Here is a 15449-nt window from a genome sequence, read left to right as displayed (position 1 = left end):
AAGAAATTCGAAATTCGCCTGGAGTATTCCAGAATGTTCGGATGTCCATGCGTCGGAGATGTGAGGCGTGCATTGTAGCCCGTGGAAGAAACTTCGAACACTTACTTTAATCCATGTACCTTTTGCTTCTTTTCATGTATTATTAAAACGATTTCTCACTTACGGTCTCTTTTCTTTATGGTGCTTCTGTGTACAACACCGCTTCAGGAAAGCATTTCCGACCCCACATTGCTATATGATTTCGAGTTGTCAGGATGTACCCTACCCCTCTTAGAAGTTCTGAAACGTTTAACTGAAACACCCTGTATATATATTTTTTTATTTTTTTTATTTTTAAAGACACTTGCACAGATATATGTGTATCCGCGTGACTGTCTTTAAAAATAAAAATACAGTAATAAAAAAATCAATGTTTTGTTAATAAACAATTTATGTGCTAGTCTACCCATGATTCTAAAGAAAAAAGGTCGGATTACCCCCTCCACTTTGGGAGGGGTTCAAGCTCCCATGGGATTCAGGTGGAGGTAACCTGACCTTTTTTCACCATTATGGAAAGCATTCATTAGGGCATGTGCAATTAGGGCATGTGACCATTAGTGCTTCTGAGATTAAGGCAAGTGATACTAAACCAATTATCGTCTGTTGTGTTCACACACCAATCAGCACATCGTTTTCCACGCCTACCTGTGAATCAGTATATCTTTCTCGACTTCTGCTGCACACCGCTAACACCTGCTGTCTGTTTACTGAGTGAGCAGCACTAGAATGCGGTATCAGGAAACTAATATTCTGCGTAAGTTAGCCCACGTTTCCAGTGGTTCTTGTGTTGGCTTTTTTTATCTTCGCCAATAAAGAACTTTTAAAAATAAGCAAGTTTTGTATACTATGGCCATGCAGAAGCCAGTATAGCCTTAATGATCAGCCAACAACGTTAAGTACAGCTGCCATCAATTAGAACCACTATAATTAGAACAATATTGCAAAAAAAAAAAAAAAACCCAACATTGATTCCTATTTTCCTTCAAAACACTTGAGCTTATTAAACTGCTAACAGCTTGAACTAAATTAAACAATAAAATGAAACTAATGATAAAATTACTAACTTAATCTAATAGTTGCTTTTTAACCCTCCTATGAAGAAATTATTTATTATTATAGTTTATATTATTGAGAATAGTAAATAAAACTGAAAAATTGTAAAATAGTCAAAATTTAGTGTTTATATTAGTTGAAATGAAGCCCCTGTGAGACAAATGTAGGAAACACTAACTTCAGGTTTGATACTACAAGTATGTAGCATATGAGTAGAATAAATCGCTTCCTCTGTGTCTGGTTTGTAGTATTAATTTAGAACATAAATTAGAAAATGGCGTTTCATGGCATTGTGGAAACTTTAGTTTTAATTATGTCTTTAAATGAGATTAGCATTAGCATTAATAGAGACATATGATGCAAGAAAGCAAGCTTATGTAGCATCAGCCAAAAAAAAGACGTTTAAATAGTGTTTAAGTAGCTCAATTCTTTATTAAAAACTTTAATTTTGAATTTAGAATAACTTGCATTAAAATTAATTAAAGTGATTGCACATTTTGGGCAATTCTTCTTGTCCTTTAATAACTGACAAAAATAAACTATAAGCAAAATTTAATATCGTTACATACAAAATTTACACACCATGAAAGCTGTAGAATGTTATTGTGGACATGTGTATATGTATAGGGTGCCACCTGGAATGTCTGTTCAGCTCTACCTCGTGTCTCTGTGAAGAACAGAATCAATTGTAAAAGGCCAGAAATGTGATTGGTGTAGGTTTATGTGAGCAATGTCTATGTTCTTGCTGCTTGGCTACCCAGATGCACCAGTCACCAGGAGAGATGATTCTGGATACTTATCCACATCACGGGAAGGTGGGCAGTTCCAGTAGAGCATGTACTGTCTCAAAAGAGAACTCTGATCCACGTAGTGTTGCCAAAAGGCGGGCCAGGATACTCTTGGGCCCGTTTCAGAGGGTGGGGAGACAGCACAACACTGGTTATGAAATAAAAAAGAAAGACGATAATAAAAAAATTTTAAAAAATTATAATAAATAAATAAAAACCAGTAGTGCAGGTTAAAAAAAAAAAAAAAGACATTGGTGCTAGTTATGATAAAAAAGAAAAAGACAGAATGGTGCTGGTTAACAAACAAAAAATAAAAAAAAAAAGAAAAAAAAGACTGGTGCTAGTTAAGAATAATAATTAAAAAAAGAAGAAATAAAAGTACTCTTCAATAAGTGGTCTTGTTTTGACTTCTAGGATAATTCAGAAGTCGAACTGGTTGTCCTGTATAATCAGTGCATTGACAGTTTTTGCGTATACGAACTATAGAAGAAAATATAGCTAATTTTGGTGCAGTTATGCTTAATTCGTAAGCAGCCCAACACTACACAGAAATCTCTGAGTGTCCTCTGAAAGTACATGTTTTGTCATCCAGGATAGCAGGGAAGTAAACTGTTGTCCTTACACAGGTGCATGTGGTGGACTATTTTGGTTCGCTACTTCGGCATTGATTCTCTTTCTGTGAGCAAAGACTTCGGAAGCAAAGTTCTGAAGAGCTGAAAGATGGTTTTTATTCTGTAGAAGCAACTCCTCCCATCCTGGAGAGGGAGATCTAGAACATCAGTTTGGAGCTTCACCCTAAGATCGTCGTAGATTGCACAGTTAAAGAGCAGATGACTCCAATCTTCTGTATTCCCACAGTGGCAGAGATTCGTGTGATGCAAGCCAAACTGATAGTTTTTGGTTGAGAGAGCCATGTCCAGTTACCAGAAAGGAAGTTTCTATAGTTAAGGAGCACCAGGTTTTAACTGATTTAGAGAGTAATAAGGTCACATCAGGCAGGAATTTTCTTGTGGCAGCTCCAAGTGTGGTGGTGTCCCATCTGGACTGCCAGATACTAATTAGCTCTTTAAAGCATCTGGATTTTTCTCTTTTTTTAGGATCTTCATTTAAATTTAGCTGGGTACAAAGTAATTCTGAAGGTGTTTGTTTTTTGTGTCGAAAGCAGAGGCCATGATAGATGACAAATGGATCCAAAGGAAGGGACCCTCCAATAACTTGCACCACAGTGGTGGAAACTGTTCTACAGACTCTGAGAATAGAGGATCGTGCTCTGCTGGATGGAATTTCACCGAGCTCCTGCCGAATAGGTGACTATGGGCATGAAAACTGCGTTATATTATGAAAGAGGTTGTTTATGCATGGGTGTAGCACTTCCATCGTTTCTACTATCCAGGTAGTATGAATGCATTGTTTATTCATATCTCATATTGTGAATACCTTCACAATGAGTTTCCTAGGTATTGCACTACTTTGAATAAGTAACACTTCTCTGGTAGAGAAGACTACTGTTACTTATTCTCAGATGGACACCACCACCACCCAATGGCACCTTTTTGAAGCTAGTTGGCTTCATTCTGCTATCTCCAGAATTTTACAATTCTGGAGATAGCAGCCCAGCCAGTCTTGAAGCACAATGTTCCAGATAAGGAGCCCAAGGACTGAATCCTGGGGGCACCTTTGAAAGACCTTCCTAAAGACTTGAAGAAATTTTGATTTGACAATTGATGAAGCGAACTGGCTTCGAAACGGTGCCGTCTGGATGGTGGTGCCCATCTGAGAATAACTAACAGTCTTCTCTACCAGAGAAGAATACGAAATAGTGCAATACCTAGGCAATTTGTTGTGAAGGTATTCACAAAATGAGATATGAATAAATGATGCATTCGTACTACCTGGGTAGCAGAAATGATGAAAGTGCCATACCCAATCTATTTCATACTCTTAGACATTCAGTCAAGAAATATTTTTCGAGCATTATAGTAGATAAGGAGTGACTTCCTAGAGAGACTCAACTTTCCCCTGGAATTTATAATAATTGACCCTATGAGTTTTTTGATTTTAGTACTCATGTGGATCAGATGAGGATAGAAGGAAAGCTTATGGTCAATAATTGACCCCAAGGAGTTTTGCCTGAGTGACTATAGGGAGCCACTTACCAAAATTTTTGACTTGAAGAGGCTGTCTGAGATCCAACTTGGATTTAGGCATAATTTTTGTTTTCACTGGATTAATTTTAAGTTTGTTAGCCAATGACCAGGTGGAAAGGTAAGATAAAATCTGGTTTGCATTCACCTCCAATGCTGCATGAGAACTGCCTGAGACCACAATTGTCGGGTAATTGGCGAAAGCAAAAATTTTACAATTCTGGAGATAGCAGCCCAGCCAGTCTTGAAGCACAGTGTTCTAGATAAGGAGCCCCAGAACTGAATCCTGGGAGCACCCTAGAAAGACTTTCCTAGAGACTTGAAGAAATTTTGATTTGACAATTATTGAGCAGTCAGAAGTAACTATGAAATAATTTGTACATATGAAAGGAGCATCTGTCAAACTGGATATGTTCAAGGGTGATGTACCACTAGTGTTGAAGGTGCCCTCGAAGTTGACCATAATAGCTAGTTAAAATTTGGACTTAGAATTTTCACTGTGCCAGACGAAGTCAGATAAGGCCTCCTCGAAAGGATGACCTGCAGTGAAGCTATATTGACAGCAGAAAAAAGATTTTGCTGTTGAAACAGAGCTGTTAGTCGAAGAGCCATAAGCCACTCCAAGATCTTCCCAAAATTAGCAAGCAGCACAATTTGCTACTACCACCAAGATCTGCACCAGCGGCAGCTCTTGGTGGGTTTATGCCCGGCACCTTCCATGCACTCCGCTGCAACCCTCCTACCCACTGCCACATAAGAGTATTGGCATGTGGACTTGAGGCAGGCTTATCCAGCTTTTTGATAAGATAGGATATGTGGACATGTGTTATTGTTAGGGCGGCTCCTAGAATGTCAGTTCAAATCTGCCTTGTATTACTGTAAGTTTTAACAGACTCTGTAAACTAGGCCAGACTTGGGGTATATAAGGTATGTTCATGTCAGATGGCACCTGGGATTTCTCCCATCTCCACATGTGTTCGCTGTATTGAGGACAGTACAATGTCAAGCCAGAGACTTGAAAGTGTGTAGGCCATGTCTGTGCAGTGTGATGTGTTGTGTTCATTATTTGTCTGGCTTATTGGCTGCCAGGCCACTAGTGGGGCCTGACATTGCCCATACCTCGCCACGTGAAGGCTAGCCGGGTGTGTCCAGAATCATGACAAGTTGCTCTGGCAGGTCCTGCCACCTAGCTTCCTGGGATTTCAGTGGCTAGGACCTAAAAAAATCCACGTGTTTGACATTAATTCTTAATGAGATTGCTGTTTGGAAATTGCTGATTGGGGTTGAACGTTAGAGAGATGTGTTAAAAGGCCTAATAGATCGGGCAAAATTTTGTTATTAAATTTAGACATGTGGGCTATATGCTAGATGAAAGATAATAATGAGAGGGAGAGGAAGCTGAAGACTGGAGGGTAGAAGTAAAAGTAAGGGGTCGATAGAGGAGATGACCCCTGCTAGTAATACCCATGTCACACTAGAGGGAAGCTTGGATGGCAGGTGGGGGAGATGAAGAATAGAGAAGGCGACCCCAACTGGTCAGTGAGGCAGGCCCAGGCAAAGAGATGGGTTGTCAGGGGAGGGAAGAAACAGAGCATGTCTCCTCACCCTCCTGCCGGGGATAGGGAATTAAAGATGAATAGGATTAGGGTACCCAAGTAGTGAAATGTTTGTGTATTTTATGTATGTTGTGTTGGCCTCTTGGCTACCTAGAAGCAGCGATCACCGGGAAGGCTGCTTCCAGATACTCGTCCACACCACGGGAAGGTGAGCTAGTTCCAGTAGGTGGGAAGCTTTAGGTCTCTTAGTTTATGAACAAAAATAAAAATAAAAAAATAATTAATTAATTTAAAAATAATAATAATAAAAAAAAAACACTCTGGGGCCCCACTCAAGAGTTAAAATTAAATAAATGAAAAACTTGCCCACAGTAACTACAAAGACCACGTTAATCACAGTTAATTATCCAAAGTTAAACCAGTTCTTAACTGTGGAAGCATACTTCTTAGATCAAATGCAGCTTTAGCAAAGGTATGTAACAGCTGAAGTTTATCTTGTTCCATCAAGAGATGAAACGTCTGTCCAGGAATCACATTCACAAGGAGATCACTAATTATTGTTCACATGCTATCATAAATATTACATTCACACAAAACGTGAAACCAATTTTCCTTGGCTCCACAAAAATACAATTCGGTATTTGTTAATCCTAGAGCAAATAGTTTCTCATTCAGTGAGCCATGGCCTGTTATTCTATATAGCAACTCCAACCCAGGTGTAAACCATTCAGCTACTCTTTTATGTAGGAGAAGATAAGACAGGGCAAAGAAACTTTCCAAACAGAGGAAAAGATGCCTTCCATGAGGCATTTATTGAAGAGCAAGAGCAGGTAGAGAGGTTAATCTTAACAGCCAGAGAATAAACACATATTCGATCATTTCCATTCCTTGATCTTCTTGACCACCTGGATAAGTTCCTCTAAAGTAAATGGCTCGGTACTTTCTTCAGTGGTGTACTTGTTATTTGTCTCCTGAATTGCCATCTTCCTTGGAAAATCTTCAGAAGGATTATCCATAGGGAATAAGTTGTCAAGAATTTGGTTGACAGAGTCTGTCCAGCCAGAGGTTTCGTGAGTCCCAGTGGTAACAGTGCTGAGAACATCAGAAGTGAATGTTCTCTCCTGAGCTATCTTGCACATGAGGCCCCATGGGATTTTGCTGTTGGATTCTTTTACAAAGACAGTCCAGGCTTTTCTCTCTTTCTCTCTCTTGTTTCAATTGCTTTATTAAAGGTGTTCTTTTTGACAATGTAGTCGTTATATAATTGCATAATGTTTCCAGCAGGCCAGTCACAGTGTCGTTGGTATAACCGTCAAGCGTGGTGAACTGATTTGCGAAGAGTAATAATGTCCTGGGACCACCAGGAGCACACTTTAGGGTGGTTGTCTTCTTCTTTGCTGATTTATAGGAGGCTTTTATAAGAGACTGTTCAATAAGCTTTTCTGCAGAATTTAAGCTGAAGCTGTCCAGAGGGTTTAGTGGATAGTCATTAGTGATGGACTCATCAAAAGAGTCCAGTCAACAGTTTTTGTGCAGAACTGGATGAAGTCTGGTGTTCTAGGTGAGTTGCAGTTGGTAGGTGCATCAACAAAGACATGGAACACAATGGCTATATAGTTGCTGAGTGTCCAATCTACGATTGTAACCCAGTCACTGATGCTTGAATTTAAGTCACTGGTGAGTGTAACATCAATGCTCGACTCACCAGCTGAGCTGCAATAAGTGGAGAGTTGGCGTGGTCGATTGTGGACTGCAAGATTATGACATAAAATGAAGTCCTCAAGAAGAAGGCCTTGGGCGTCAGAAACAGCACTGAACCAGAAATGGTACTTTGCATCAATGTTTAAGGTAATGAGGACATTCCCAGAGCCAAGGAAGTTGTTAACTTCCTTGGCTCTAGGACTGACTTCAACAACTAGTTAAACTCCAAGGAGTTTAACTAGTTGTTGAAGTCTGCAGAAGAGGGGCAGTAGATTGACAGAAGATAGGAGAGAGATGAGAAGGTGATTTGCACACAAGTTGCCAGTTTGTTGCAGAGACCATGGACAACAACAACATCTAAATTTCTGTTTAAAATGATGATCCATGATTTAGGGCCTTGGGGCATTGGCTGCACCACTCAAGCATAAATGGAATAGTCCATAATCTTGGAGACATGCCCAAACTGACCCTTTGAGAAGTAGGGCTCCTGGATGGAGATCACGTCCACAGAGTGTTGCACTGCAGCCAGCCAAATCTCATCTGTGATGATTCGGCTGGCTGCAGAAAACTTTAATTTTAAAGTTTTGTGGAGTGCAGGAAGAAGAATGAGAGAGTGAAATCCATCAGAAGACTTTTCATTCTGATTCACCTGAACTGCACAGTTTCTTAGGTTACTCTCCATCAACAGTTTTGAGCTGTATCATTTCCAGGGCAGGTTATATCTTTCATCGTGCTGTGAAGCCCTCTTGTGCCTCTTACAGTTAATGCAGACAGGTGGCTCCTCTTTGTGTGGGGGCATTCTGCAATGAATTGCCCACAGTTTAGAGAGCTGTGAGTGCAATGTTGTGTGGTGTGCCTGTAGCCCAGGCAAAGAAAACATTTGGTTACTATTGTAAATGCTCTAAACTTGTGGGTGCCACAGACCACAAACACCCAATCAAGGGATAGCACTTCTTTATAGATCTTTGGTGCAAAGCTGACAACAATGTTGACTAGTCAAAGATGAGTTTGACTTGGTGTTGAACCGAAACATAGTACCCGCCTTTACTTCCTCGTATGAGATTCCTAAATCAATGAGGTTCTTAAAGTAGAAGTTCTCATTTGCATAGTCTTTGGGAACACCATAGAGGAGAATTGCAAGATCTGATCTTTTTGGAGCCAATGTGGTGACACTAGCAGCAGAGAGGGATGCAGAGGAGGTGATAGTATTGAGATCTTGCAACATATATATCTTGAACTGATAGCATAAGGTATAACATAAAACTAGATAATGAAGCAGTGTATTAGGAATCTGTTAGCTTAGTATAGTATTATTAATTAATCAAAAATATTTATTTATTGATCTTATTAAATTCCATTGTTTATTAAACTGTATTTAAACGGAAATCGTGACCCAGACTAGAGCTGCGAAGCAAAGATCACAGACTAGCGAGAGTGCTGTGACTCAGGGGAGAAACAAAGGGAGCGATTCTCCAATGCATGTCTCAAAAAATGTGCAAAATGTGAAATGTTTGCTGAACTTTCTAAAACAGGACATGATCTAGCCAAGGAGGATGTCTTTGTGTGTGCTAGATGCCTAGAGTGTCAAGAAATTAGGTGCCAACTCAGCGTACTGATGGGCGTCTATGAGAGCTTGAGGTGTAGGGTAAATGCCCCAAAGAAATTAATCTGAGAGAGCTCATCAGGCTCTCAGCTGCCAAACTCAACGGCAGAGCTGACTCCTGTGCATCAGACAACACAGAGGCAATCTCCAAGGCAGAATGTGCTGGTCCCAAAGAAACTAGTTATTGTTGGTGATTCTGTTGTCAGGGAAGCAGGAAATATATTATGCAAGGAGGATAGGTGGAACAGGACTAGGATATGTCTGCCAGGGGCAAAAGTTGATGACGTTGTAGAGCAGATATCATCTTTTAAGGGCATAAAAGGTGATATTGTTGTACACGTTGGAACTAATGACGTTAAGAGTAAGAGAACTGCAGATTTACTCAACAAGTACAGGTCAATGTTGAAAAAAAGTCGCGAGTTAGTGTTGAATGTGAAAGTGTCTGTAATTCTGCCCTGTGCTTGTTGACAGGAGAGACTGCTTCTACAGGGATGGGGTACACTTAAAAAGAAAGGGTGCAAGAATATTTGCTGATGCTAGCTTGGGGGTTACACAGACTAAAAGGTTAACACTGACCACAGGCAGAGGCAAAAGTGATTCTTGCACTGCTTCTATTAAAATGAGCAGCAGCATGGAAAGCAAGGCAATGGAGATTTCCAGGACTGTTGAGAGGCATAGTGGAACAAATAAATACATGGGCTGTGTTAGGGTAACTAAGAGTAGAAACAGGTGCATGTATACTTGCATGTACACCAATGCTAGGAGTATAGTTAATAAATTTGATGAACTTGAAGTGCTAGTCAAGACATCAAAGGCAGATATTGTTGGAATATCAGAGATGGTGTCACACAGATATAAGCAGTGCAGAATTGGAATTTGGGGAGTGCAATGTGTACAGAAAGGATAGACAGGACAGGAAGGGAGGAGGGGTTAAGCTGCTAGTTAAGAAACATATAAACTCAATGGAAGTGCACCCAGTTGATGTTGGTGAACAATGCAATGTTGAGTCTGTTTGGTGTGACATAAGCACTGGGAAAGGAAAAATGAGAGTAAGTGTGTGTTATAGGCCTAATGAATCTGATGAGTATAATGAGCAACTGTGCAGAGAAAGAGTGGGCGAGTAAATCAGAATGTCTTATAATGGGGGGATTTTAACGTTCCAGATATTGACTAGAACTTGTGGGTTGGTCACTCGCTCACTAGCAAGACTTTTTTTGGATTCATTGGATGATTGTTTTCTACAGTAGTATGTTCGATAGGCAGCAGAGGGCGATTTATCAGCAGTGATTATTCATGCATTAAGAATTTGCAGATAAAGGAACCACTGTGTGACAGTGATCGCAATGTACTGATATGGGGATTACTTAAAGATATAACTACCATCAAGGCTAAAGGAAGGGCTTTTGCTTTCATAAAGGTGACTACAGGGGTCTCAGACAGTTTTTAAATTCTGTACAGTGGGATCATCTGATGATATTACCAATGTTGAATTCTAAATGGGAAGCTTTCAGGGACTTAATCTTGGAGGCTACTAGGCTTTTCATTCCAACTAAGAAATACTATTGAAGTTTCAGGCCTAAATGGATGTCAGATGAATTAATGAGGCTTGTGGCAGAGAAGAAAAATGTATACGATGCATATAAATTATCAGGTCACACAGAAGCCTATGGCAGATATAAGCTTGTCTGTAATCAAGTCACAGAGGAGATTAGGTAGGCGAAGGCAGATTACAAGACATCTTCGGCAAAGGATGCAAAGAAAAACAGCAAAGAGTTCTTTACTTATGTAAACTCTAAAAGGAAAGGGATGAATCAGATTGGACCACTTAACATAGATGAGTTGACTGTTGATGATCATGCTCAGGTAGCTGATAAACTGAATGAGTAGTTTGCATCTATATTCACACGAGAAGTTATTCCCCTCATTGAATAACTCCTCATGTACATTCACACATGAGGAGTTATTCAATGCAGGCAATGCCAGAAGTTTATCAAACTCTAACAGGGAGCTAAGTGATTTTGTAGTAACTGAGAGCAAAGTGGAGGAGAAATTTTTGAAGTTAAACATGAGAAAGGCACCTGGAGTGGATGGAATCTATCCAGTTGTATTAGAGGAGGCAGCAAAGGAAGTAAGCAAACCCTTAGCCATAATTATGAGAGCTTCTATGGACTCAGGGGAGGTCCCCATGGAATGGAGGTGTGCAAATGTGTCACCAATTCACAAAGGAGGTTCAAAAGGTGACACAAATAATTATAGAACTGTTAGTTTCACATGTGTTCGGGGGAAAATATTGGAGTCATAGGTTAAAGAAGGATTGCAGAATCATCTAGACAAGACTGCAGTAATAGTTAAGACACAGCATGGGTTTGTTAAAGGGAAGTCTTGTCTGACTAATTTGATTGGATACTATGATGTGGTCACAAAGGAACTGAATGTCAAAAATAATTTTGATATCATATACAGTCGATTCTGTTTATTTTGGACACATTGGGACTAGTGCATTTTGGCCCAATTAAGCGGCTGCCCCAATTATCTGAAGTTTCACGTAAATAGTTAAAAATACAATGGATCCCCACTTTTCTATTGGTTCACTCTACAATCAAATCACGTTATGATGGAGTCACCATAGTAAAGTACCATTCACTATACGATGTGTAGTAAGAACCGGTCATTGCGATTGTGTTTGTAAATTGAATTTTAATTCCATTAAACAACGATTCTATTTAGCGAAAATAGGAGTAATATTATTCACAGGCTTTAAAAGTAAAGATATATTAAGCACAAATTTAACCTTTATTACTTTACCAATTAAAAAATTAAATGATATGTGAAAATCGGAAGAATATATGTGATAATCAGAATAATTAATACGTACTGTAATATGTACATACTAACTAGTTGACATTTGTGGGTGGGGTTAAAATTTAAAAGAGTAAAAAGATAAGCAATCAGTAACAAAGAACACAGCACACACAAATTGCAAATAACACGATACATGCAAGTGAGAAGGGAGTAATAAGTTACGAAGCTTTAAAAATAGTAACGAAGAGAAGATTCTGAAAATTAATTTTTTTATGATTGAAGATTTCATTGAAGTGTAAACACATTTCACCATAATAACCCACAGAATTACAGCTGTCGGTATTATCGCAAGTTCAATAAGATTGAGTTTACTATCCATTTATGATAGATTGCACTAACAGAAAAGTCACCCTGTTCAGTGTAAACTGCGAAGTCAGTCGTAAGAGACACATTACCACTACGCTACATTATATGTGTGTTTTTCTCTTTTGGGAAAGATGAAGCAAAATGAATTGCCACACTTCATCCTCTTCTTCAGATTTTGAAGGAGATTTAGAAGTGACTGCTATTTGTTTTATGGTTGTAATCTCCAGAAATCCGACCAAACCATGTGGTACGGTTGGACACAATCGTAGGGTAATCTCTGGTGCTGGTCTCCTGCCCTGATTAAACGGCATGTTGTTCCAATTAAGCGAAGTAAACCCTGGCTATTTTCTCAATTGGGTTCTGTTTTTTTAAGATTTTCCCCAAATAAACGGCTGCCCCGATTAACCAGAATCCACTGTACTTGGATTTCAGCAAAGCCTTTGATACTGTTGTACATGGAAGACTGCTGTACAAATTGGAGAGGTATGGCATTAAGGGTAAATTGCTACAATGGATAAAGGGATGGTTGAGTGGGAGACGACAGAGTAGTAATCAATGGACACTGCTCTTCGTGGACAAATGTTATTAGTGGAGTTCCTCAGGGTTCGGTGCTAGACCCATTGTTGTTTTGTGTATTCATCAATGATACTGATGAAGGTATATCAGGATTAATGTCCAAGTTTGCAGATGATACAAAGGTTGGCAGGGTTGTTAACGACAGTATGTTACTCCGACTGGATCTAGATAACTTGGGTAAATGGGCTGAGAAGTGGCAACTGAAGTTTAACATTGACAAATGCAAAGTACTGGATATGGGTAGCAATAAACGAAGAGAAACGTACCAACTGTGTGGTACTACACTCAAAGGAAGTGTAAAGTGAAAAGACCTGGGGTAATTGTGCTGTCAAATATGAAGTTCTGAGCAGTGCAGATGGGCTGCCAGGGAAGGTCATGGAGTCTTGTCAATGATATATAGGAAGTTTGCTAGCAGGGACAGGGAGGTGATTATCCCATTGTACAAGGCAATGGTCAGATGCCACATAGAGTACTGTATACAGCTCTGGACGCCTTATTTTAGGAAGAATGGAGAGTTGCTAGAACGAGCACAAAGAAGGGCAACAAAGGGGTGCTCTTACCAAGAAAAATCTTAATTTCTGCAAATTGCAGTGCCTGGAGAGTAGGCACCTGCGAGGTGATCTGATTGAGGTGTATAAGGCCTTGAATGGCTTGAGCAAGCTGAATGCTGATGGGCTTCTTCCTCTTGCTCAGATTAAGAACCTGAGGGGGGCATTGATTTAAATTTAGGAAAGACAGTTTGTAGAATGGATGTGCGGAAGTTTGCCTTTAGCCAGTGGGTTGTTGATTGGTGGGACAGACTTCCATCTTTTGTTGTGGAAGTTGATAGCCTAAATAAATTTGAGCTGGACAGGCATTTGGAATGAATGGAGGGGTGAAATAGGAGGGCTTTTTTTTTTTTTTTTTTGCTCATGCTGCATAAGCTTGCTTTCTTGCATCGTATGCCTCTGCTAATGCAAAAATCAAACTCCTCCCACACTTTATGCAGTGTTTTGGGGGTTATTTTTGCTATGGCAGCAGCAGTTCTGGCTTCCAGTTCAGCTGCATTCCTGGGCATTGGTGTGGTTGATAGATGTCATCTGTCTCATGACACCCAATGATAGAAATCCATTGGTGTGAAGTCTGTCGATTTTGGAAGCCAATGAATGCAACCTGAATAACCAGTCCATCTTCATTGTAAATGGCGATTCAAGCATACTGTCATTCCTTGATGATAATGAGGTGGAGTACCATCTTGTTGGAAGCACATTAGTCCATTGGGATCATCAGGACCGATTTGTGATATCAGAAAATTTTTAAGTATTGTATATTATCATCATTATCATTGGCTATATGGTGCAAGGTAGCCTGAGGCTTTTGCTCTGCCAGCTTAAAAAAAAAAAAAAAAAAAATTCCTGAGTTACCGTAGAAAGAGAGAGAGAGGTTTATTTGGTTTTTAGGAGCATTAGCAACTAAGGCCATATTGCTTGTGGATATGTGGTGGCCATTCCCTGACCTTTCCGTATTTGGTGGTCACGGGCTCGAACCCCGGTCTAATTAAGAAGCGTGACTATGCACTAGAGGCGCCAGAGAGAGAAGTAGAAGGGAATCACCAAGAAAGGGAAGAATGATGATATCCAGCTCAGGACCCTGGGTGTGCCAAGCCCATACTCACCAGATGTGAGCTCCTGGGGTAGTTTTTTCATGAAAAAAGAAATACCTGCAAACTTTCTCTGAACTTAATGTACAGAACACATTGACTTTTGGGCTGTTACAAACATGTTCAAGTAAGCATGCATCTGGTGTTTTTGTGCTTCAAACACAAATGTGCATGTTGACATAGCTACTAACATCAAATGTGAATCACTGAACACGATATGCCCAAGCAGGTCGTTTTCATCATCATATCTTGCCTGCATTTCCACACAGAATTTAATAAGCTTCGTATTGTCTTCATTTGTGGTTGCACCACTTGATAGCAGTAAGGCTTCAGTTGTAAATATTTCTGTAGCACCTTCCAGATGGTTGTGGCAGACTCAATTCATGACTTGGGAATGTTGCTGATTTTCTTGGGCTTCTGAGGAACATTTGTCTCTCTTCCTTCACTGTTTCATCACTCACACTAGGTCTGCCTGTTTTCTTTTGCATTAGTAACACAACATTCCTTATTCATGAAATTTCTGTGCCACACAGAATTTCTGTGGGGAGTGTTCTTTGAAAAACAAGTGTGAGCTCATCTCTGAACTGTTATTGCTGACTTTATTTCCTCAAATCAAAAGACACAATGCACTTTTTTGGCACTGGTAAAATCCACTGTTTTGTTGCTGCTTCTGCAATGCCTCTGGTGGAGGCAGACTACCAATTTTTCAAGAAAAAAACTTTACTGTTGTGGCTATCTTTTCGTACTGCCATATACCCATTTATTTTATCTACAGCACTGCTGTCAGCATACAAAGTTGTTTCAAGATAAAAAAAAGCACTGTAAACCTACGTTGGTACTATTATGTTTATTTCCAAACTGGAAATATGTACATAATGGGGTCAAACATTTTATGGTATTTTCTTACCACTTCTTCAGTGACAGCTGTCTTTGCAATATCACCCTCACAAAAGATCACTTTGGTCACAAGAAAAAACAGCTGTCACTGAAGAAGTGGTAAGAAAATATCACAATGTTTGACTCCAGTATGTACATATTTCCAGTTTGGAAATAAACATAATAATACCAGCTTAGGTTTTGAGTACTTTATTATATTTAAACAACAAAGTTTACCTACACATCATCCTGCTCAAGGAATATCTTAGAGCCTACAAAATTGGTAAGCTACTTTGTAATAATCCT

General features: G+C 39.6%; 1 protein-coding gene across 3 annotated transcripts in view; it reads left to right on the top strand.

Annotated features, from left to right (window-relative positions):
• Positions 1–15449, top strand: part of LOC150090333 (DNA-binding protein P3A2-like) — a 333226-nt gene that overhangs the window by 221589 nt on the left and 96188 nt on the right. The gene's annotated exons all lie outside the window — the stretch shown is intronic.

The sequence above is a fragment of the Mastigoproctus giganteus genome, chromosome 2 (genome assembly GCF_048544385.1).
Source record: "Mastigoproctus giganteus isolate SK-2022 chromosome 2, ASM4854438v1, whole genome shotgun sequence".
Classification (NCBI taxonomy): Eukaryota; Metazoa; Arthropoda; class Arachnida; order Uropygi; family Thelyphonidae; genus Mastigoproctus; species Mastigoproctus giganteus.
Note: the sequence above shows the minus strand (reverse complement) of the source record. Positions and strands in the feature narration are given on the sequence as shown.